Here is a 23,324-nt window from a genome sequence, read left to right on the forward strand (position 1 = left end):
ACTCCTGCTTTCACGTCTTTGGGGTACATTTCCAGAAGTGAAATTGCTGGATCATATGATCGTTATACATTTACGTTTTTGAGGAATCACTGCACTATTTTCCACAGCTTCTGCATCATTTTTACATCCCCACCAACAATGCACAAGGGCCCAATATTTCCATATCCTCACCAGCACTTGTTATTTTGTTTCCCCCACCCTTTTTTTTTAGAATAGCCAATCTAAGGGATGTGAAGTGGTATCTCATTGTGGTCTTGATTTGTATTTCTCTAATGCTTAGTGATGTTAAGCATCTTTTCATGTGTTTACTGGACATCTGTATATCTTCTCTGGATAAATGTCTATTCAAGTCTTTTGCCCATTTTTTAATCAGGTTGTTTTTTGTTGTTGCTGAGTTGTAGGAGTGCTTTTCACAATTTGGATATCAGTCGTAATCAGATATATGATTTGCAAATATTTTGTCCCGTTCTGTGGGCTGCCTTTTCACTCTTTTTACTGTGGCCAGAATTAAAAGTTTTAAATTCTGATGAAGTCCAACTTATCCCTTCCTTTTTGCCATTGTTGTCCATGCTTTTGGTGTCATGCCCAGGAAATCACTGTAAATCCAATGTCATAAAGCTTTTCTCCTCTATTTTTTTCTTAAGAGTTTTATAGTGTTAGCTCATATGTTTAGGTATTTGATCAATTTTGAGTTAATTTCTTTGAAAATGTAAAATATGGCACAAATTTACTGGTCACCCTCACACACGGGCCATGCTAATCTCCTCTGTATAGTTCCCAATTTTAGTAACTGTCCTGCCAAACCAAGCACTGAAAGTAAATCCTTGGAGGAAATTCCTTAACACAAATGTATGAAAGTAAAGCCGTCTGTGTTACGCTTACAGTGACGAGCGTTCTCACTCTCTGTCTTGGGGATCCAGCGTATTTATCCCGGGTCCACCAGACGCTCTAACAGCCACTGTTCAGGCCCAGTGCTGCCTCCCGCACGCTCAGGGAAGCTCTCCCTTAACGTTCGCACCCTGACTCTCACACGTTCTATCATCATTCTCCGTGCGTGGCCAGCATCTTTCCCACTCTCAAAGCCAAGCCAGTGGGGACACAGCAAGATTTTTAGGTCCTGCTGTGAATTTTCCATAATTTTCAGATGGAAGCTGTGATAAGGACATATTTCTAAGAATTGAGACATTGATTTAAACAAGGGGGGTTGGACTGAAAGCCTTACATTGAGAGTCTAGACCCTCAGGTACTTACCCCCATCCCTAGAAGAAAGAGGAGATTTATTCTCGGGACAAACTACACCAGAGAGACTCTAAACTCAGAAACACTGACTGGAGAGAGGACTCAGAACACTGTACGTACAGGAGGGCAGAGCTGAAGCTCTAGAACGAAAGGAACACAGTGAGAATCAGCATGTCAGCATTTCAGACTGTAAGGTACCCACCATTGCCCCGACTGCCTCCCTGCATTCTGCTGCCAGAGTGTACGCTTCCAGGGGTATCCTCCTGCCCCAGGCCTGCCCCGGCGAGACACGGGAGTGCTCTTCCCAGAAGAAACCCAACGGTACCAAGGAAAAGACCTACACGTTCTGACGTTTGTGAGGGTCTCCCTAGGCAGTCACTCTACAGCAAGCTCACCAGACCAAAATCGCTGACTCTCCTCCCCACTTCGCTGGAGCTTTCTATTGGCTTTTAGTGCCTCACTCTTTAGTGGGAAAGGATGATAAACGATAATACAATAGTCAAGGAAAGCTTCCAACACAGAAGACTGAGGCTAAAATAATAAACAGTTAAAAGAACCTTGGAAAGAGACCACACAGGGAAGAAAAAAGTTCTTAATACTATAATATTCTCAGAAAGAGAAGAAAATATATTACATTCATGGTAAAAAGAATGCGATAAAATGAACGACTAGAGAAGAGAGTTTTTAGAAATTAAAAATAGAATATTAAAAACGGTACAAGTCAGTGGAGAATTTCAGGGATAAAACTGAAGAACTCTCTCAGAAAGTAGAGCAAAAATACAAAAATAGCAAAAGAAGAGAAAAGATAAGAAAGTATAAGGATTAATTCAACACAGAAACAACAACAGAAGAAATTATCAAAGAAATAATACAGGAAAATAACCGAGGGCTGAAGCATCCAAGTCTCTGTACTGTATGGTACATCACATGCCTGGAACAATAAATTTAAAGAGACCAAGACACATCATTGTGAAATTTATTATCAGTGGAGATCCAGAGCAGAGCCCAAGAGCTCCCAGAGAAAGGGGCCACAAACAAAGGAAAGGGAAGGAGAATGGTGTTCTCTTCCTCAAGAACGTTACTGGACACTAGAAGACAGTGGAGCGAAGTGTGCAGAACTCAGATGAAAAAGGATTTTCAACCTGGAATTCTGTATCCGTTGAAAATATCATGGAGGGAGGAAAAAAGGTATCTTTAGACATACACAGCCTCAAAATGTTTATCTCCCAGGTACCCTTGGTCAGAAAGTCACTAGACGATGGGCTCTGACAAAGTGAGGGAGCAAACCAAGGAAAAGAGAAACACGAGACAGTGGGAGCTCCCAAGGTCTGTCCCAGGTTGATGATGACAGGGGCTCCCGGGGCAGCAGGCGTGCAACAGATGTAGCCCTTCTGGTGGGTCAGAGCTAAAGGTGGTGGAGGAGCGCTCCAAGAGAAAAGACCGCCGAGCTAGTACCGTGCTTTAAACATGTTTGGAATAAATTTGGAAACTGTACTGTTAGCTGTGACAAATCTGTTAGAGCATCTGGAGAAAAAAAAAAAAAATCCAAACTAAGATATAGCTCAAAAACAAAGCACCCATAAAACAAGGTTAATAGTAATTGAAGGGAAAATAAAAGTGATGCAAGAGAAAAAATGGAATCCAGGTACCCTATTTGGCTCAGGCATGAGGAATATTCCCATGGACCAAATAACGCAGATGCCACCACTTTAGCCAGTAAATGTGATCTCCGCACGCTGAGCTCAAGGGGGTGCGTGGCGGGAGGGAGTGTCACGAGAGTTAGTCCTCACTTCCATCACAGAAAATCAGTAGATGATGTGATGTGACTGGTTAGAGGTAGGGAGCTGTAATACAATTTTAGGATGAATAAATGCAAGTCCAGTCTCAAGAAACGGAAGACTGTCTCAACCAATCTTCTGCTCTGGCCAGGCCACTTACGCAGTATCGTTCTCAGTTCCAAGGTCTACGGAGGTCACTGGCTGTGTTGATGCAGAGTCTCGAAACTGGCAAAGAGCAATCACAGGGAGAGTATGGGTATCTGTCACTACAGACCTTCCTTAACTTACGAAGGGGCCACGTCCTGATAAGCCCATGATCATTTGACAATACCATCGGGTCGAAAATATATTTCATACACCTAACCCACTGAACAGCATGGCTTAGCCAGGCCTGCCTTAAATGTACTCAGAACACCTACAATGGCCTGCAGCCAGACAAAATCACCGAACACAAAGCCTGTCTTATGATAAGTGTTGACTATCTCGTGTGATTTACTGAACACTGTACTGAAAGGGAAAAACGGAATGGCTGTCAAGTGTACTGGTCGTTGACCCTCATGGTCTCGGGGCCGACTGGGAGCCGCAGCTCACTGACACTGCCCAGCGTCACGAGAGAGGACGACGCCACGTGTCACCAGCCTGGAAAACGTCAACATCCACAATGCGGAGGACTGTTTCTACTGGATGCGTGTTGCTTTCACATGACTGTAAAGCCGAAAAATGGTAAGCCAAACCATCATAATCCGGGGACTGTCTGTAGTCTTAAAAATTTAGAACATCACACAGAACAGCAATATATTAGACATTTTTCAATGCAGAGGATTAAGAAAAGTTAAATGGAGAGAGAGAGACTGACTCATTACAAAGGACTTTCTAATTCAAATTGAGATATTCAAAAATAAAGTGGGTTGCCTTGCACTTGCTGGGGTTAGAGCTGGGCCCCTGTTGGGTGGAAGAGGAGGGCAAAGTTGCAACGGCTTTTTTGCCCTGGCTGAGACCAATCTCTAGTGTGAAGGGTTTATGATTCAATGCATTTTATCACTTCCTCTGAACCTTGAGCTAGAAGGTACACTTCAAAAATATCTGATTTAAGTGGTTGGTAAGAAATGATTTCATCCCCAAGCCAATTCATTACTTCTTAACTTGAAAACACTGTACTGTTTTTTATGTGCTTCCAGGTAAATGATACCTTGGGGTGTGAATTGAAACCCAAGAGAATGTTCTAAGAATGGGAGATCTGAACTTCCCAGCTGCTCTGGAGAGGCTTTTTTGTCACCCTTCATTCCTGCCCGTACTCTCAATGCCACTTACACACCGACATCATAAGTGGTTCCAGACGCCATCAGTGGTCCACAGTGAATTACAAAGCCACAGAATCCAGATGCTTTTTCCGGTAAACAGCTTCTTTGCAGGAAAAATAAACAGAACAAGAAGGACATTCACTGACCTCCTCTACCACATTTATTCACACACTTCACACCCAGTAAGCATGCGAGACCCATTTGTAGATTCACTGGTCCACAAATATCACCCATCTCTTACATTTTTGCACTCCTTCTTTTCATTAATTCATTGATTGTTTTAAATAGCATACAGCGAGTAGAGTCTATACAAAAAGATACTAATGTATAAATTAAGAGAAGCTGAGACTCTAATAAAATTACTAAAGCCATTAAAAATTTCCTCTAAGGACCACGGAGTACAATCTTGTCACATCAAACTACAAACTGTTGGTGCTTAAATTACAGTTCTCGTGGCATTACACTCCTTCTAAACCTAGGGATTCCAAGGTGATTTCTTATATGGGCGTTAAACCACAAATTTATATATTTCATCAAATATATTTCCCCGCAGTTTTTTGAGTGGTAAGGAATTATTTACGTCATTACGTCAGGTAATTCTACCAGATTAACCTCATGTTGAAATTGGATGAACTTTATGGAAATCTATTTCCAAGGCATGTCCGGTGCTGTGATATAAAGCAAATATGATGGGTTTCTTGCTACATTTACCCATTTACCATTAGCTGTGAAAAATAGAAGGTGGCTCCCTTCGACCTAACCCTGCCCCACTGGTTTATAACTATGACACAAGTGTTAGAGGGTTCATTTGTACTCATATTCATGCCAGAACAATACCAGGTAAGGTAAGACACTTGCAGAGTCTGGCATATACAAAGTTCAGGGTCTTTACTTCTGCTGAGCATGCTGTTAAATCAGTTCACCTCATGCCACACCTCCGCAGGTAAAACAATGTGGCCCACCGATCTCATGAATCCTTTCATGAAATTTGTTCCAGAATAAATAAATCTTTATTTTCCACCCAGAAGCTTAATTTGGACAGGATTTTTGCTTGAATTCGACACCATAATTCCTCTCAATCCAATATAAACAAAACGTGAACACAGCCCCATCGCCCTCTGCTTTCGACAATAACGTGAATGCTTAGCCCTCCACCTCCTGTCCGCGGTTACAGACAATCCAGCCGGGGCAGGGGATAAATACACAGCTATGACTTCAAAGCAGGCGTGGCCAGAGCCACCATCACACGGGCTGTGGCGGTTCAGCAGAGGTGAGTGTCCCCAGCAAGCGAGGCTGTGGAACTCTCACCCGGACCGCAATCACAATACCTGAGATTCACTCTAGAGAACCCCCAATTTCTCCTTTGTCCACCTCTCCCCTTGCTTTCTCTCTCCTTTGCTTTCTCAGGAGATGGGGGTGAGCGCTTACTGTCTAGTATGTAAAGAGCTCTGAGTCCTTTCATTTATCACATGACACATCCTGCAAGGAGACTGAGCCTTCACTGTCCTCTGCCACAATTGGTCACACTCGGCGGAGGGATTTGCTCACAAGGGCACGGGTGGAAGTTGTGTCCATCACCCTCAAAAGCCCCCGGTGGGCTGTGCAGATTCTGAATCTCCCAGTGAGCAAAATACAGCATATTTTGCTATAGCTGTTAACAATTCCATACGTTAAATTCTATATCTTAGAAACAGCAGGGAAATGAGTACATGACTTCTAGCCTCTTCCAGAGAAGTAAGGTAGGACCTGAATTTTAACTATCTTATGTTGAGCTTTGTTTGCAACACAAATGCTGTTTCTGATTAGCTGCCTCAAATTGATTACTTAAACATTTTTAAGCCAGTTTTGAAGGTGTATGAACAGACAAGGAATAAAATAAGGGTCTGATTATTTTTTTATTTTCCCTTGGAGTTCAGTCTGTGAATTTTATTCAGATAATAAAATTCCTCTGAGAGATGCTGGAAAAAAAAAAAAAAAAGGAACTTTATGTCACTGAGAAATGCATGCCGTGAACTACGTAAGCTATTCCAGCATCAGGACTATTCAGGTTTCTCCGTGTATGCTACAGGCTTAAAGTTTGTAGCGTGTAGTTAGTTCATCAAAAATAAAAGTTTGAAGATTAGTCGGCAAAGCATTACATATAAAATGACCTTTGCCTGTGTGCACACACAGGGTCACACTAGGAGGACGCTGGCAGACTTCCCGGCATACTCATTATGCAAAACTGTAGTTTTATTTAAACTCATAGCATTATGATGTTGGAATTGAAAAAGACACTAGAAGTCTCTAAGTCTACTATCCCAGGGGTTCAGAATTTTCATCTATAAAATGAGCTAATGAAATCTTTCCTGCTCTCCTCAGGGCCAGTTTGAGACCAAGAGCGTCACAGATGTGAAAGTACGGCGAGAAAATTAGAAGAGCTATACAGATGCAAAATTAAATTATTATTCCTATTACCATCATTCTGATAGACGGATAGGTAAACAACTAGTCTGTTAGAAAAAAGACTAGCTAAAAATCAGGCTTGTAGTCTTGTCTTTACAAACCTGAAACGGCAGTGTTTCTTTCTGATATCTTCATGAGATCCATCTAGTCATTTAGCCTTTGAATATGCCAAGTGTAATTTCAAAGTTTCTTTTATCACGCCTACCAGGTCCTTATAATTCCTCTAAGCTACACTTACAAGGGAAATTAACGGAAGTTTGTTCAAATTTCCACATTTACTGGGAAACGGCTATAATCAAATGAGGTTTACTTGTATTACCAACAATTAGGTAGAAGGCAACGCAGAGTGAAAATGACAGGGCGCGCAGTCAAGCGGGTTAAACACTCGGAAGCCGGGAGACTGCTGATCATTCACGGAGACAACGTCAGATTCCAGTGTCGTCTTTCGCAACACAGCAGATGCAGGGTCCCGCTTCAGGGGCGGAGGAGACCGAGCAGTTTTAGGCTGTTCATTTAAGATCATTTCCTGTGGCATCCAGGAGACCCGTGCGGTCAGCTGCGGCGGGAGGAACTGCTTACAGTTTACCCTAGAGCACGCGGCTGCTTCTCCACGCCCATTTTCTTAACGTTGCCACTGCTTTTCAGTAGTTGCTGGAAAAACCAACCGTGTTTATTTATCCCTTCCTCTTAGTGTTTGACTGAAGGCGTCCCCTGCCACCACCTTTCTACCCCCACGCTCTTGCTTTGCTGCTTCCCGCAGACACACTCTTTCTGCCACGACTGACCATCCACATGTGTCTGACGTGTCATCTGCAGCTCCATGCCATCGTCCGCAAAATGCGATGTGGCAGTTTCTCTATCTGTCCGGTGAAGGGCCTGGCTGTGAGTGCAGTGATTTTGAAGGATCCCGTCTACCTGGTACCAGCTACAGAAGCTGAGTTACATCAGCACAGCCTGTCTTCTTCAGAGGCTCACGCTCCCTGCCAAGAGGACATGGTCTTACGAATAACAGCTCTATTTCTACTTGATTTAATACAGACAAGTATATAATATATATATATATTTTAAAGAGAATTTTTTAAAATTAATTAATTTTATTTTTGGTTGCGTTGTGTTTTTGTTGCCGCGCGCGGGCTTTCTCTAGTTGCAGCGAGCGGGAGCTGCTCTTCGTTGCGGTGCAAGGGTTTCTCATTGCGGCGGCTTCTCTTGTTGCGGAGCACGGGTTCTAGGCGTGCCGGCTTCAGGAGTTGCGGCACGTGGGCTCGGTAGTTGTGGCTCGCGGGCTCTAGAGCGCAGGCTCAGTAGTTGTGGCGCACGGGCTTAGCTGCTCCGCCGCATGTGGGATCTTCCCGGAGCAGGGCTTGAACCCGTGTCCCCTGCGCTGGCAGGCGGATTCTTAACCTCTGCGCCACCAGGGAAGCCCCAAGTATATAATATATTGTGTTTCAGTACACATGCAAGGCAGGGGAAGGAAGAACCAAGGAGTCACATCGTTTACAGGATAAATTTCCAGGGTTTCAACGAACAAAGGCAACTCATCCCACAAGAATGTTCACGCCCTGCAACTCTCCAGCCCTTGGAGGGAAAGAGGGAGGAAGATAAAGGAAGTCCAGCAGTCCTCTATTCCCTGAAGCAATCAAATATATAAATTGAAAAATATTTTTTACAGAACTGGAAAACACCTTAACGTTGGGAAAAATATAATGAGCGAACAAAAAAGTTTTTTCCTGGGGAAAAGAATTATCCTCAACAGTTAGATGAAAATATTCAAAATTTTACACTGGTGATAAGCAAGATAAACGAGTTCCCAAATAATATAAGTTAAGCATTGTCAGCCAAAACTTGAAGCGGTGACCACGGAGCTAAGCATGGGGAGAGAGGTGGCGGGCGGAGGGTGGCAAAAGCCCGGTGGTTGCAAGTTAGAAGGACGCTGGACCAGTAACCTTTGCTGATTCGCTTGTAAGAGCAGGGCTGGGGTATCCAGTGGTTAGATCCCACACAGCCTGAGAATCAGCTTCCCTGGGCGAACCCGGCCCTCCTGACATCAGGGCATAGGTTAACAGAGGACGTCCCCCCGCTGAGCTGAACACACAGCACAGTATTTCATAAGCACCGTTGCCTAGTAAAGGAAAACAAGCTGAAATTGCCCTTTGGGAACAGGGCTCCGCTTCGTTCGTGACCAAACTGGAGATTACAGAGAAGCCCAAACGTGCTCCAAACCAACAAAACAGAAAGCACCCCAAGGACAGGTGGGCAAGCCTAGGGAGAATGAAACGTGATTCACCACTGTGTCACTGGATCGCCGAGGGAAAGGGTGTTTCTGAGGAGGAGGAGGAAGAGGAGGAGGAGGAGGGCACCTCCACCCGGCCTCCGGCCCGAGTCTGCCCTGTGGGCCCTGCTCTGGACGGGAAACGCTTCCCCGGCTGTGATGACGATACGCTGGACCCCACCACGCATGAGCTGAGGGCTGACCTCAGACACAAGCACTGACCGCAGGAGACCAGTGACTAACACAGAGGAGAGTTCTTGAGAATTGACACGAGTTTCCTCCTCCAAACCACATACTAACGGCGCAGCCAAATTTTACTTACCTTTGTGTCATGACTCCTCCTCAGGAGCTCACATCAGAGGTCAGCATGCAGAGCTTGTCAGAGAACCCAGACCACAGAGCACCCCCAGTGAACCGTGTGTGCAACTCACGCCTGCTGAAGACAAGGGGCCTTGCCAGGGGCCCAGGGATGTTTTACAAAAGGCAATTCTCGGTGCCTATTCCTCTTCCTTCCTCTCCCTGAACCGAGTTCAGGGTCCAGGAAGGCATCGTTACAAGAAAGCCGGCCCCAAACTGACAGATAGCCCTGGGAGTGTGTCCTGAGCGGGCCAGCTCACTGCTTATTTTCCTAAGGCTGAAGCCACAGTGGTACACGCAAGAATTCAAAGTGTTTATGGAAATTTGAAGGGAACAGATAGGAGGAAGGGGGCCAGGAGATCAAAAATTATAAAAGAGATGAATAAATCATCTGCTTTCTTGTCCAATCACTTGATCACTGCAAGGACAAATCTTAGTCTGTTTGTTTATTTAATGAAACATAACCTGAATAATCCTTGTTTCCAAAGAAAAATGAAGACATTTTATTTTGTCCAGCTGCTTTTCATCTTATGCTGCTGCAAAGACCAAAATTCAAAGCTGCTTTGTACGTTTGCAAAACTGAGATGAGGGGAGAGAAAAAACCAAAAGGGATTTACATTTTTGTTCTTCTCAGACAACTAGGCCTTAGTCTTCGGCAGAAAACCAGGCAAAAATCCAACAGTTCAAGGAACCCCCGCCTACCCCTAACACATGCATTTCTCAGGGGATAAGACAGTGATGAGAGAGGGCAGTTTCCAGAACACTGCTTGGGCAGGCTTTCTGCTGATGCCCAGCACCCAGAAATAACGGTTATCCCCTCGCGGAGCCTCCAGAAGCCCTCAGAGCAGCTGGCGCTGTTTCCCGCTTGCTTCCCGTCAGAGTCCACGCCATCACTTTCACTTTATCCAGCTATTCTTCTAAGCACCTTTGGAGCAGCTTCTGGGGCACGAGAAGAAACGCACAGATCTGCACACGCGCCGGGAGAAGAGGCCACAAACGTTATCTAGTTCATAGCTGGGTTCACCCCGCCCTTCAGAGGTGAAGAGTGCGTGCATGGCACTGGCCCAGCACAAAGATTAGCTTTCCTGCCTCCACTTGGAGTTTGCCAGAAACAATACACATTTTGAGAAATGTGATGGTTTGAAGACAAAGGGTCCATTCACAATTCCAACACACCAGTGTTCACCACGAGAAAAAACGGCCCCCAAGATGGTAATATGATAGTGACTGTGAGAACACTGGAGAAGTTGGAGGGGTAAAAAGAAGAGGGATGTTGCAATGGTAGCATCTTTAGGCAAAAATGCATTTTAAGCCACGCAAAGTGAAGGTAAGATACATAAAACTGTAAAATACCCTGGAATAAAAACAGAGAACGGTGGCCTTGACCTGCAGAGGCTGTGTGCGACATCCAAAGGCAACGACATCCCCGAAGGAGACTCAGACCACTTCTTGGACCAAACATCTATGGGGCACGACTGGTGTCTGATGCCTTGGTTTTCGAGACTCTGCTTTCTTTATTGCCTAATTTATATTATGTAAGCGTTATAAACATTTAGCGTAAAAGACGAAGACCTGTCATTTGGAATGAATCTAATTAAAGAGAGATCAGGAAAAAATGGATGTATTTAAAGCTTTCCAGTGAAAATTTAATTTCAGTAAAACTGAATATCAACCTTCTTCAGATGGAAAATACCCAAAATATAACAGATTTTGTTCATCCTGATTTTACCTTCTAACTTATAGACAGGAAGAGATAAAACATTATAATATTTGGATAAATTAATTAAAGCAGGCTCTTCAAATATGGAGAGTTGGAAATCTATTTTTAAAAAAGGATCGTGTTAGGAGACACTTAAAGATAATAACAAAGTAATAAATAATCACCACCTGCTCCTACCACTGGAGGGCAGTAACCCGATACTCACCTAATTGGGGTTCCCGCGGGCCCGCCACGTGGGTCCACAGTTCCTGGTGATCATTGTACTAACGGAACCAGAGTCTTAATCAACCTCTGATTTAAGTAGATCCAAATCATACGCTCAGCAAGCTCTACACTGATGAGTGCCTCAGAGGTGGGCCTTTTGAAGAAATTGTCAAGGGGAGAGCAAATAGTGAAAGTGTTCATAGCTGCTCTCAGACAGCCATGCCTGCAGTGGATTATCCGGCAGAAAAAAGTCTAAGGTTCTTTTAAGGGCAAACCAGACTAGCTTCAGGCTTCTAGATAACATCACAAGCTGCAGACAGTGGGGCAATTTCTGTTGTTTGTGATAGAATGATCTATACAGTCAAGCTGTGTTTTGAAGGCAACTGATAGACTATATATATATATATATATATATATATATATATATAGAGAGAGAGAGAGAGAGAGAGAGAGAGAGAGAGAGAGTTATGTGTGTATATTGTCAATAAATATGACACCTGTATACGTTTTTGAAAAAATTATTAGAAGATGCACTCCAGTTAAAAGATGACCAAAAAAAAAAAAACCCAAGCCCACTCAAAACTCAAGACTGGGTTAAAAAAAAAAAAAAAAAGGTAGGTAGTCCTGAGACCAAGCAAAGATAAAGCTGAATGGAAACCCCTCCTTCTTAGCACTTCCACAGCCCTCCTCTATTTCTACCAGTGTTCCACTTATTCTACAAGGCTAAACCCCAAAACCACATTTGCTCTGAAGTCCTTCTGTATTCTCAGGTCCCCTTGTCAAATACAACACTTCCTCTGACCCCAGAGTGTCTTCTGCATTATCCGAACTATAGCATGCATACAAAAATGTGAGCCAATAATTCAGAACTCATGTACCCAAGCCAGCGACACAATACCACCACACACTCCAGGAGCTGCTGGGGTCCCCTCCTTATGTCCCCGCCTCCCCAGAGGGAACCGTCGTCCTGCGGAGCCTGGAGACGTGACAGAGAACATGACAGGGAAAACTCAGCCCCTGGGAGAGACAGACAGTAAAGGAACAGAGCCAAGCAGGCAGGACGTGCTACGGAGGAAAGCCATGACGGGAAGGGGCTTGAAGCGTTAGGGGAGGGGTCTGGGCCCTCCTTCGCCGAGTGGGCATTTGAGCAGAGATGGAGGGGTTGAAGGAGGGAGCCTTGTGAGTATCTGGGGAAGAGGGCGCAGGGCAGAAGTATCAGGTGTCAGGTCCTGAGGCCAGAGTTTGCCTGGGGTGTTGGAGGAACAGCAAAGACCAGCCTGGCTGGAGGAGAATTAGCAGAGAAAAGAATGGCTCCAGGGTTTGCATTAGAAACTGGAAGAGTGGAAAAATGAACTGCTCCCATCAATAAGTATTAATTTCATAAAGAGAAAACCTAATAGTTACTTTAAAACAGTAACAGCAAACCAAGAAAAATGTCATGTGGGATCAAAGTTTGCGTGTGTCTGGGGGATAATTCTCTAAGCTCTATGCAAGCTTTACTGAGCCAGGAAACACTGCAGAGCGCTAAAATGCCCACCCTCTAAAGCCAAGACTTTGGTCTGAGCCCTAACTCTGCCACTTTCAACAGGGTGGCGATGGGTGAGTTATTTAACCTTCCTGTGTCTCAGTTTCTTTATCTGCAAGATGGACACACTACACGGTGTTATTGTGAGGACTGTATGAGTTCAGGCATTAAAACACTTAGCACTATGCCTAGTAGGTAGTAAGTGCTCAGAAAGAGTTATCACCTTTACAAGAAATTAGATCTGCAGAAAACTCAGTATTTTGTTTTCACCTGGTTATCAGGGGTCAAGGTAAGAAGCAGACAGTAAAGATATCTCTATACATTGGGTAAAACTGCTACTGAAGACACGCCCACGGCTTTCAGATCCCTTTATGTGAAACTCACAAAATTAACTTTTCTGGCAGGGAAATGAGTGTTCTCTTATTGGAAAGTTACAGCCGCACCAGCCCTACTGCAGGATGGACGCATAGTGAGTACTCCCTCATTTTGAATGAACTAACTCATCCTGTTCTCTTTTTGCTGTAGCTTTCAGGAAACATGAAGATAAGAGTTTACTGAGTTGAAGCAACAAGGCCAGCTTTCTGAGAGCAACAGCCTTAGCCCTTCTATTATCTCGTGCCCCCAACCCCTGCTTTCCTCCGTAGGTTTTGCACAGTTTTAAGCCAACTCCAAACGATATCCTGGCAGCCTTTCATCGTGTGACAAGTGTCTTATAGGAGCCCGTTGGTATTTTAGTTCTTAGGCCCCTGGTTCCCAGTGACGGCTCTCCGGGACGCCAGCTGCCTGTGTCTGGATGACTGACTACCACCCGCCCCAAGTGCCACAGGTTCTTATTGCCAGTGAAGGCCGCACTGTTCCAGAAATGGCTCGCCCTCTGTGCCCTGCTCCTTGTCAGTCAGCGCTACAGACGTGCTCGTTTCTTTCCTGCTACAATCATCCTAGTAAGCCCTGCTCCCGTCTTGCTGAAAACCTCACCAGGCATGCCCCATAAAGACCCGAGATATAAAACATAAGCGAGCAAGAATCTATCTTAATCTATTAAACCTCTTCTTTGAAGAATATGCAGGATGGTGATTTATTTTCTTGTACATTGTTTTAGGTTAATAACAGCTTCCTTGAGCTGGGAAAGTGGGGGAAGACTCTTCCTATGTTTCTAGTTGCACCTGTGTGAACTTATTCATGGGAGAGTCTGATATTTTGTTTTCAGTGTTGTCGCACTTGGGCTACCTGGTCCTCATTTTCCACTAAACAGACTTTTCTACTAAGAAAGTAGCTTCCACAGCGTGCAAAGGTGTTGTCAGGATAAATGGCAACGTCTATAAAGCACTTGGAATTCTCTGAATAAAAAGCACAGTAGAAGAATAGAGCGCTAGCACGTTATTATGCTCATAAGGTGTGGGTGGAATTGCAAAGAGAAATCATGTCAGAGATGTAAGGAAACTTAAAAGTCTGAGACTTTAAAAGGCTGGGATTATTAAAACACCCAGTTGTTTGACAGGAGAAAATTAAACTGTTCTCCTGTCTCAAAAGATAGAAGCCACTTTCTCATCACTTTCTGTACTTCACAATCTCTTCTTCCTGCACAGAGCTTCCCGTGAAGTCAAGAAAGCTCCACATGTGAAAAACTGTTGTACAGATGCACCGTAAAATGACAATCTGGTCAGGAGGGGAACGAAACGATGCCTTTTTGTCAATCGCAGCACCTACAGTCATGGGTTATATGTAGGATCCAGAATGCAACACCCAAGTGCACAGGCAATTTTCACTTCTCGCTCATGGATACGGCATGAGGCTTGGGGTCCATGCAAGTTGGGGAAATGAAGCTGAGACAAGCAGCTTAGAAGCGGGACTCTTCAGAGGCTACACTGCCATGGAAAAAGGAAACAAGAAAGATCTGTCACTGGAAGGGAGAGGCCACAAAGAGCACCTATCTCCCTGGTCTCTTGGTGAAAAGAAAGGTCTCTGACGAATAAAAACGTGATAGCTGCGTGGAGTCGGAATCTAAACTCATTCTGTGTCTGCATGTGTGTGGGAACCCACCCACTGGGGTAAAAAAAAGCCTAAGGACGGTTCACAGCAGAGTGATACTCCTTGGCCACCTGCCAAAAACACAATAAAATCCATCTGGAGGGACATGGCTACCACCTAAGCCACACATGCTTCCCACAGAAAAAGATGTCGAAACGGGAGGGAAAATACACACAGGAGAGGTTTTGCACATACAGCAAACCCAAAGACAAGCATTCCCCAAATTTCAGAAACGGGAACAAGAAAAAAATTATAGGTCTACTTGAAATTCTTAGACAGAAAAGGATTGAGAACTACAAAGAAAAATGCGTTATGAAGAAAGAGGCTGGCAGATTTGAAAAAGAACCAAATCACAGCTTCTGGAAATAAAAATGTAGTCACTGAAAACAAAACAAAAAAAGAAATAAACAGCATATTGGATGAAGTTAATGAGAGAGAACTGGTGAACCAGAAGGTGGAATTGAGGATTACCTAGAACACAGCTGGACTAAAGAGCTAAGAAACATGAAAGGAACCGTAAGAGACCAGGCACATAGAAGGAGAACTTCCAGCACATTCCTAGTCGGAGCACCAGAAGGAGACAATGAAGAAGATGACAGAGAAGATGTTCTCAGAGATAACAGTAGCGAATTCTCAAGACTGTTGAAAGTCAAGAACCCTCAGGCTGGAGAAGTACGACAGTTCTGGGCAGGAGCAGTATCCACGTGCTTGCTATCTAACTTAATTCTGTATTAGCAGCGGATCTCCAGAGAAACAGGACCAATAATATATATAAAGAGATTTATTAGACGGAACTGGCTCATGTAATTATAGTCTGTCCCAGTTTGAGTATGAGGGCTGGAAGCTGCTGTAGAAGCAGGAGGAGCTGACATTCCAGCTCCAAGGCCCCCTGGCCGAGTTCTCTCTTACTTAGGGAGGGTCAGGCTTTCCTTCAGGTCAGGGCTTCGGCCAACTGGAAGATAAGCCCCAGCCATATCATGAAGGGCAATCTGATGTACTCAGTCTACCAATTTCAAGGCTAAGCCCATCCAAAACTACCCTGACAGAAACACTCAGAATCATCTTTGACCAAATATCCGGGCATCCCATGGTCCAGTCAAGTTGACACAGAAAATTAACCATCACGTATTTCTTATTAGTGAAATTACACAACACCGAAAGACAATGGAAAAAAATTAAAATAGCCAGAGGAGAAGGTTATTTGACTGGTGACGGAATGAAATGGGGCTACAGGGACTTCCTCACAGATGAGAAAATATCTAAATAGTATCTTCACAGTGCTGATGGAAAATCAACGTGAACTGAGAAGTTTTTACTCCATCTATTGGAGTATGTGGGCAAAATAAAGACTCTGCCCCGGGGACACAAGGACTGAGGGGGTTGTGGCAGCCTCGAGCTCGGAGCGCCTCTCAGGAGGCGGAAACTGCACTCGGAAGGAAGTGGTGGCCAGAGTGACGGCAGCACCTGTGTGAGCAAATCCAGGGGCGGCGGCAGAGACGCCGGCATGTGTGACAAAGCGCACTGCCACCAGCTTCACTGTGGTCACTGGCACTATTATTACCGCGGGCGGGGGTTAAAACGAAGCCTTTCTACGCTTACGTGGCATTCTACGTCTCCTAGATGGGTAACAACTAACAAATGCTGCAAGTCCAAATGCTGACAGAGATCTAGATCATCCAAAACGGTTGATGGAAGTCTAATACTGACACAGTTAATTTCAAGAGGGATCTGACAGTAAGTAGCAAAGTTGAGTATCGGTGTATCTTACTACCTAGCAAGTTCACCCCATGGACAATAAATTTTTTTTAAAAAGGATGCCATTTTGTAACATTAAAGGTAAGCACAGCAATACTATGTATTATATAGGAATCTACTTACATACAGTAGAAGTTTTAAAATGTGCATGTGAACGAAAGCTGCTAAGTTTAGGTGAGTGGATTCTTACGGAGAGGGTAGGAAGGACATGGGATTGATTATGGGTACACGGGAAGATTTATTTATATCTTTCACGATTAACTTTTAAAAGAAAATCTGCAGAGCATGATGTCTAAATTTACAAGACCACACACGATAGGCAAAAGGGTTTTTTCTAGAGATCTTGCTTCCATTTTTCTGATATTTCATTTGCAAAGATGACATATCGAGGCCATAAAATGCATTCTGCGATTCAACGTTGGCAGCGAGGTGTGAAAACGCAGAAGGATTTAAACTAAGCCACGGGTGTTTGGTACGCAGGTCAGGACGATCGTCCCAGCAAGGAGCATCTACTGATGCCTAAGGACCCGTGATGCATTATCTTATTTAATTACCACGCTGACCTTGTAGACATCGTTTCCTTCAGTTTCAGGGAAGAGAAAACAAAGGCTCAGAGAAATGACGAAACCTAACTTTAGACAGCCTGCGTGCCTTCAAAATCTGTGCCGGGGCTTCCCTGGTGGCGCAGTGGTTGAGAGTCCGCCTGCTGATGCAAGGGACGCGGGTTCGTGTCCCGGTCCGGGAGGATCCCACGTGCCGCGGAGCGGCTGGGCCCGTGAGCCATGGCCACTGAGCCTGCGCGTCCGGAGCCTGTGCTCCCAACGGGAGAGGCCACAGCAGTGAGAGGCCCGCATACTGAAAAAAATCTGTGCCGACTTCTACCTGCTACTGAGCCTCCCCTCGGCGCCCCGTCAGAGCTGAAGGCGGTCCCCCTAATCACAGACGATATCAAGTGCCTCTCCGTTCCAGTCCCTTCCATCTCCAAAATCTCTTCATCGTTACGACAGCAATCACTCAGCTGGGGCACCAGCCTTCACCCGCTGTCACTGGTGAAGAATGAAGTGGAAAATTAAGCGATCTGCCCGTGAGAGAGGCATCCCGAGCCAAACCCGGCCCATCGGACTCCAGAACACGCCCTCCATCACCACATCCGTAGGGCCACATCAAGGGGCCCTCACACAGCAACAAGACCACTGCACCCTGCCTCTGGCCGCGGACTATGATTTTTAGACACACTTATGAGAAAATGAGATTGGTGTGTATCTAACCATGATGACCCCAGCAGACCAGACTTAGATCTCTGGCCACTGGCCTGCAATCAGGTCAGCAAGACGGTGCTCTGGGCAGGAACACTTGTGTGGAAGACTGGCTCCTAGAGAGCCTGTGTCCAGCGCTGTCTGTCCCTCTTCTCTGAGCTGTCCCACCTCCTGGCACACATAACCATGACCCACCATGGAAGTACAGGCTTACCTTCCTAGTTCACGGACAGAAACCTGAAACTCAGCCGCTGCCTGCTTGGGTTAACCAAGAATGAACTAGAAGATTTACCCTGTGACCAACACTTGCAAGGAGGTGTTCAATTAATGCCTGCAGTGATGTTCCCTTATCTTTTTATAGAGGGAAAAAAAGTTGCCAGTAAGCTGTTTCAGAGCCTAATGATGAGGCTGCATCTTAGCTGTCATTCATTATTACTGCAATGAGTGAGTCATTCATTCTTTTAATAGTAACTGCATACCTATGATGTGCTAATTACTACCTAGGCACTAGGACGAAAGTCCATGGTATTCTAGTGGACCTATTTCATAAATGTTCCCGGATATGTCACTTTTTAAAACTTTTTTCCTTTTGCAGTAATTCTAGACATATAGAAGAACTGCAGAAATAGCGCCCAGTGTTACCCTATGCTGTCACCTGTAGCCTCTGCTGTTAACACCTCACGTTACCACGGCACCTTTATCAAAATTCAGCAATGGCACGATCCTAACTAGACCACTTTTCTCAAGTTCCACTCTGAGGACTGCTTTGAGAGCACCTCTCCTGCTCGTCTTTAATTTTCATACAAGGCTGCCCGCACTTCTACCCTCTGTCTGCAGCGTCTAGGAAGGAGCTCTAGGAGAGATCTAAGTTATTTCAGTCGGTGTTCATGAGTCTCGATTTCTTACTTCATAAACCGGATCAATGTGCCTCTGCAGGGAGTGTAGACACTGTCATACTGCAGACCCCCCAGTTTACTGTATTGTTTCAATACAGTGAACAGCACAACATAGGCCACTTACTAAACCGGCATCAGTCACAGAGCTAAGCAAGTGAAAAGCCAGAATCCTAAGGGAGATGTTCTCGCTCCCTATTTAACCTTCAACAAGAACATTGGCAAGTGGTATTATCCTCATTTTACAGATGAGAAAATCGAGGTTCCGTGCGATCAGGCCAACATTATTTTTATTTTAATGAACATTCCATCTAGGACATGGACAAATTGAATAGGCGGTATCACCTGTGTTTATCCACGCACAGGAAAATGGAATGCACGGGGAATATGCAACCAGAGAGTTGACTGTGACTTTTGGATGGTGATGTATCACCTCCCAAAATTGCCTTTAGGGTAAAATAGAGGGTTCAGGCTAATCTATTTGAAATGCATATTTTTAAAAAGTGGTTTTACAGTCCCTCTAGGAAAATAGCAGAAATAATGTTAAGACCCTAGATTCTTTACAAACTTCTGACATAATCCATGTTTATAAGTAGTGATACCTACAGGAAAAAGAATCCCAAATTCATCCAATCCTTATGGAGCAAACACATTGGAACAGATGACGCAGGCAAGCTTGCATTTTCATGTCTACAATAATTAAAGATCTCATAGTAAAGACGGAGCCAAGTTTTAAACATTTTTAAACCAGTTTTGCATATCGGTACATAGTTACCTTAATTGTAATGTTAGTCTTCCTAGTATTTCACTGAGTTACACCACCAACATTTGCTTATGACTTTCCATAATATTCATTTTAAATTGTTTCGTAGTTTGTTTATATTATTTGTGACAGAAATAATACTGGCGTTAATATCTTTTTGAGACGAGGTCTTACACATATTTATGAAATAAAAAAGCACTAAAACCTAAATTTTTTTAACAAGTTTGAAAGCAAAATTTATTATTTTCCCTTCAGTTTAAACTCAAAATTCCTTGCGAGTCATTGTCTTGCTTATATGCTCCACAGGAGAGATATTAGTGTGTTTACCTCAGACCCTTGTGGCGTCATGACAGTAGATGCATCATATCATCTTTAAAAAAAGAAAAAAAAATTAGCCTGAATTGTGAAACACATCTGGCCCAGGGTTTGGATAAGGGATTGTGGACCGGTATCGCCTTTTTAATAGTTCAAGTTATTTATTTTTGATAAGTTTCTAGTAGTGAGATTCCTGGCCTAAAGTGTACAAATGTTTTTACTTAAAAGTATTATTCTGGGGGCTTCCCTGGTGGCGCAGTGGTTGAGAATCCGCCTGCCGATGCAGGAGACACGGGTTCGTGCCCCGGTCCGGGAAGATCCCACGTGCCGCGGAGCGGCTGGGCCCGTGAGCCATGGCCGCCAGGCCTGCGCGTCCGGAGCCTGTGCTCCGCAACGGGAGAGGCCACAACAGTGAGAGGCCCGCATACCGAAAAAAAAAAAAAAAAAAAAAAAAAAAAAGTATTATTCTGATTTACAATATTACTGGTAATTTTTCAGGATACCTATTTCCTTGCAGACTCTCCCACATTCAATTTCATTTTTAGAATAGCTTTTGCTAGTTTTACAGGATTAAAATTGTAGCTCATTGGTATTTTAATTCCCTTTTATTTAGGTACAAGCTAATTTAATCATTTTTCCCAGTGAGTTCAATGAAAATAATCTCTTGACATCAGGCACTTAGAGTTGTGGGAAAGTTCATGTCACGCTTTCTTTACATAAAGTGTCTTTGAATTTTCTTTACACATTTACACACATTCTTTACTTTTAGCTACTTGTATAATGTGCTGTATATATTGACCCTTGACCATCACCATTTATTACAGATGTTTCTCCATGATTTTTTCTTCACTTTTAGTTGTACTTTAGTTGTATTGGTTTTCATGGTACAAAATTCAGGTCTTTGAGCTTTTAATTTGTAATCCCTTCAAGTGCTTCCATTAGTAGAAAATTAACAGTTTTGAAGAGTTAACGCATATCCTTTTAAAACTAATCAAAATAATATTTTTACAATTTTCTTGACTTTAAAAATAAACTCCTGACCCAAATATGATTAGAAAACTTAGTTCATTCCCAGTAAACCACTACTTCACCATAAATGTGTTTAATGAATCACATAAAATTTAGTCAAATAATGTTAAAACTCAGGCTTGAGTTTTATTGATTACAGCCAACATTGACCTTACCTTTTTCTAATTCCTAATAAACACTTTTCCAACTTTGAAGTTACTGTCTTATTACACATAAACCTCTTTGCAATTGCTTCTACACAGTCTAGCACAAGATCAGGGGCATATGCACTCGTATGCTTCTAACTCAGTGCTTGGTGCATGCCTCCTGGCTCCAAGGGGTGGGAAAGACATATTAGAACTGATCCTTGCACTCAAGTATTTTGCAATTTGTTTAGGAGGCCAGGAAACATTGAAAGTCAAGGCAGAAAGTCATAAGCTCAGAAGGAGCGATCCAGACACTAAACATCTGGTCGACAGAAGGACAAGGACAGGGTGAACGTACTAATTAGGTGACTTGCCTCAGATTTATTCTCCAAATATGTTGTTTTACAAACACGCCTTTTTAAAAATACCTGGTAAAAGAGGTCAGGAGAGATTAATAGAGAAGAAACTGAGACCTTAGGAAGTAAATTTAAGAACATTAAATAAAATCCAGGGCCCACAACGTCAAATTATTGGCTCTACTTTCTAAGAAAGTGGCTATAGGACCAGCATATGTTTGAGCTCCCAGGCAAATGAGGTCATGAGGAAAATGTACACCAAGCTCACAGCGCGCACATGATTGAAAAAAGACCGTGTGCTAGAAGAAAATGGACAGGCCTGGACGGTTGTGTTCAAAACTCAAACTTACACCCAGTAACATCGCAAAAGCACACAGGGTGACAAGCGTCCTCCCAAAGCAAAGCAATCGTACCCCTCGAGAGTGCGCACAATCCGTAAAAGAAACAAAGCTACCTGGGGGTCAGAGAGCCAAGCCTCTGACCATTTAGCTTGACTTCAGGACAATATTTAGAATAGTTAAAATGTTGAAAATAACTATGCATGAGAACTAAGGCATGATCATGACTGCTTGAAGTGGTGGTGAAAAATTAGATTTTCTAAGGTTGCTTTTTTTTTTTGATAAGCAGTAAATAAGATTTACTGAATACGTTCTTGGAGCCATTAAGATGATCACAGGGCTTTTCTCCTTCACCCGATGGGTGTGATCGATTTTACATCAACATTTGTCAGCTTAACAATGTTAAACTGTCCATGCAACTTGGTCATAGTTTTTTAAAAATTCAGTCAGGTTCAATATGCTATTTTTTTAAGAATTATTGCTTATATATTCACAGGAGGTGTTGGTTTACCATTTTTTTTCCTATGTCCTTTTTCTGGCATCTCATTTAATCTCAGAAACACCACACAGATGTCCACTAGCACTGTCAATACTCAATATAGTTATGGATAGAAGCAAAAGAAGTCATTTGAAGCACTGGAAAGAAAGATATAAAACTGTCATATTTACGGATCATTTTGCTAACTATATAGAGGCTAAGGAAACATAAAGACAAATTGTGAGGATGAATTCAAGTGTGTTGAATAAAAGACCAAATGCTTCCCTATAGCTAGTAACAACTATTTAGAAAATTTAATTTAAATAATATGCTGTTTTGATAGCAACTACAGCTACAGAGTAACTGTATTAAATCTAATAGAAGGTGTTAATTATCTTTAAGCTGAAAACTATGATCACATTATTCAAAAACATTTTTGAAAGACCTAAATACATGGAGTGATAGCACAGTCATGCAATGGGAAAGCTCACTATTATAAAGACATCAGTTCTTCCCAAACTAATCTGAAAGTTCCATGCAATTCCAACCTGATTCTCAACTGGGTCTTTTCTGATAAGATGTTCTAAAATCACTGTGGAAGAACAAATGGTCAAAAACAGCCAAGATCATTTTGAGGAAGGAAAAGTTGAGGCACTTGCCACACCAGACATCAAGATTTATTTTAATCTATGGTGAATCAGACAATAAGATAATTGTGCAGAAATAACAAACACACCAAGGAATAAGAGACAGAACCTAGAAACAGACTCATACATCAATGAAAATTAAAATATGACAAATGTACAATACATTTTAAAATAAACAGTGCTTGGACAACTGTTTTTTCATATTCAATAAAATCAGCTTCCTACCTTGTACCACATACAAAAAACAGTTCAGATGGGAAAAAGCCCTTAATATAAAAAGACAACTTCAAAACGCTTAGAAGAAAATTTGGGAGAATACCTCTAGGTTCGATAAGAACAAATCATTAAAAAAAATGGTTACAAAAGTGAGAACTTTAAAATTAAAAACTACTGTTCGGGGCTTCCCTGGTGGCGCAGTGGTTGAGAATCCGCCTGCCGATGCAGGAGACACGGGTTCGTGCCCTGGTCCGGGAAGATCCCACATGCCGCGGAGCAACTAAGCC

At 43.3% G+C, this 23,324-nt stretch overlaps 1 protein-coding gene and 1 non-coding gene across 3 annotated transcripts in view; both read right to left on the reverse strand.

The window, feature by feature from the left end:
* PDE10A (phosphodiesterase 10A) overlaps window positions 1–23,324 on the reverse strand; it is a 566,819-nt gene that overhangs the window by 325,288 nt on the left and 218,207 nt on the right. The gene's annotated exons all lie outside the window — the stretch shown is intronic.
* Window positions 704–811, reverse strand: LOC131740291 (U6 spliceosomal RNA). The gene has a single exon (XR_009330885.1). It is a non-coding gene; the product is annotated as a U6 spliceosomal RNA (small nuclear RNA).

This window comes from Kogia breviceps, chromosome 13 (assembly GCF_026419965.1).
Source record: "Kogia breviceps isolate mKogBre1 chromosome 13, mKogBre1 haplotype 1, whole genome shotgun sequence".
Lineage (NCBI taxonomy): Eukaryota > Metazoa > Chordata > Mammalia > Artiodactyla > Physeteridae > Kogia > Kogia breviceps.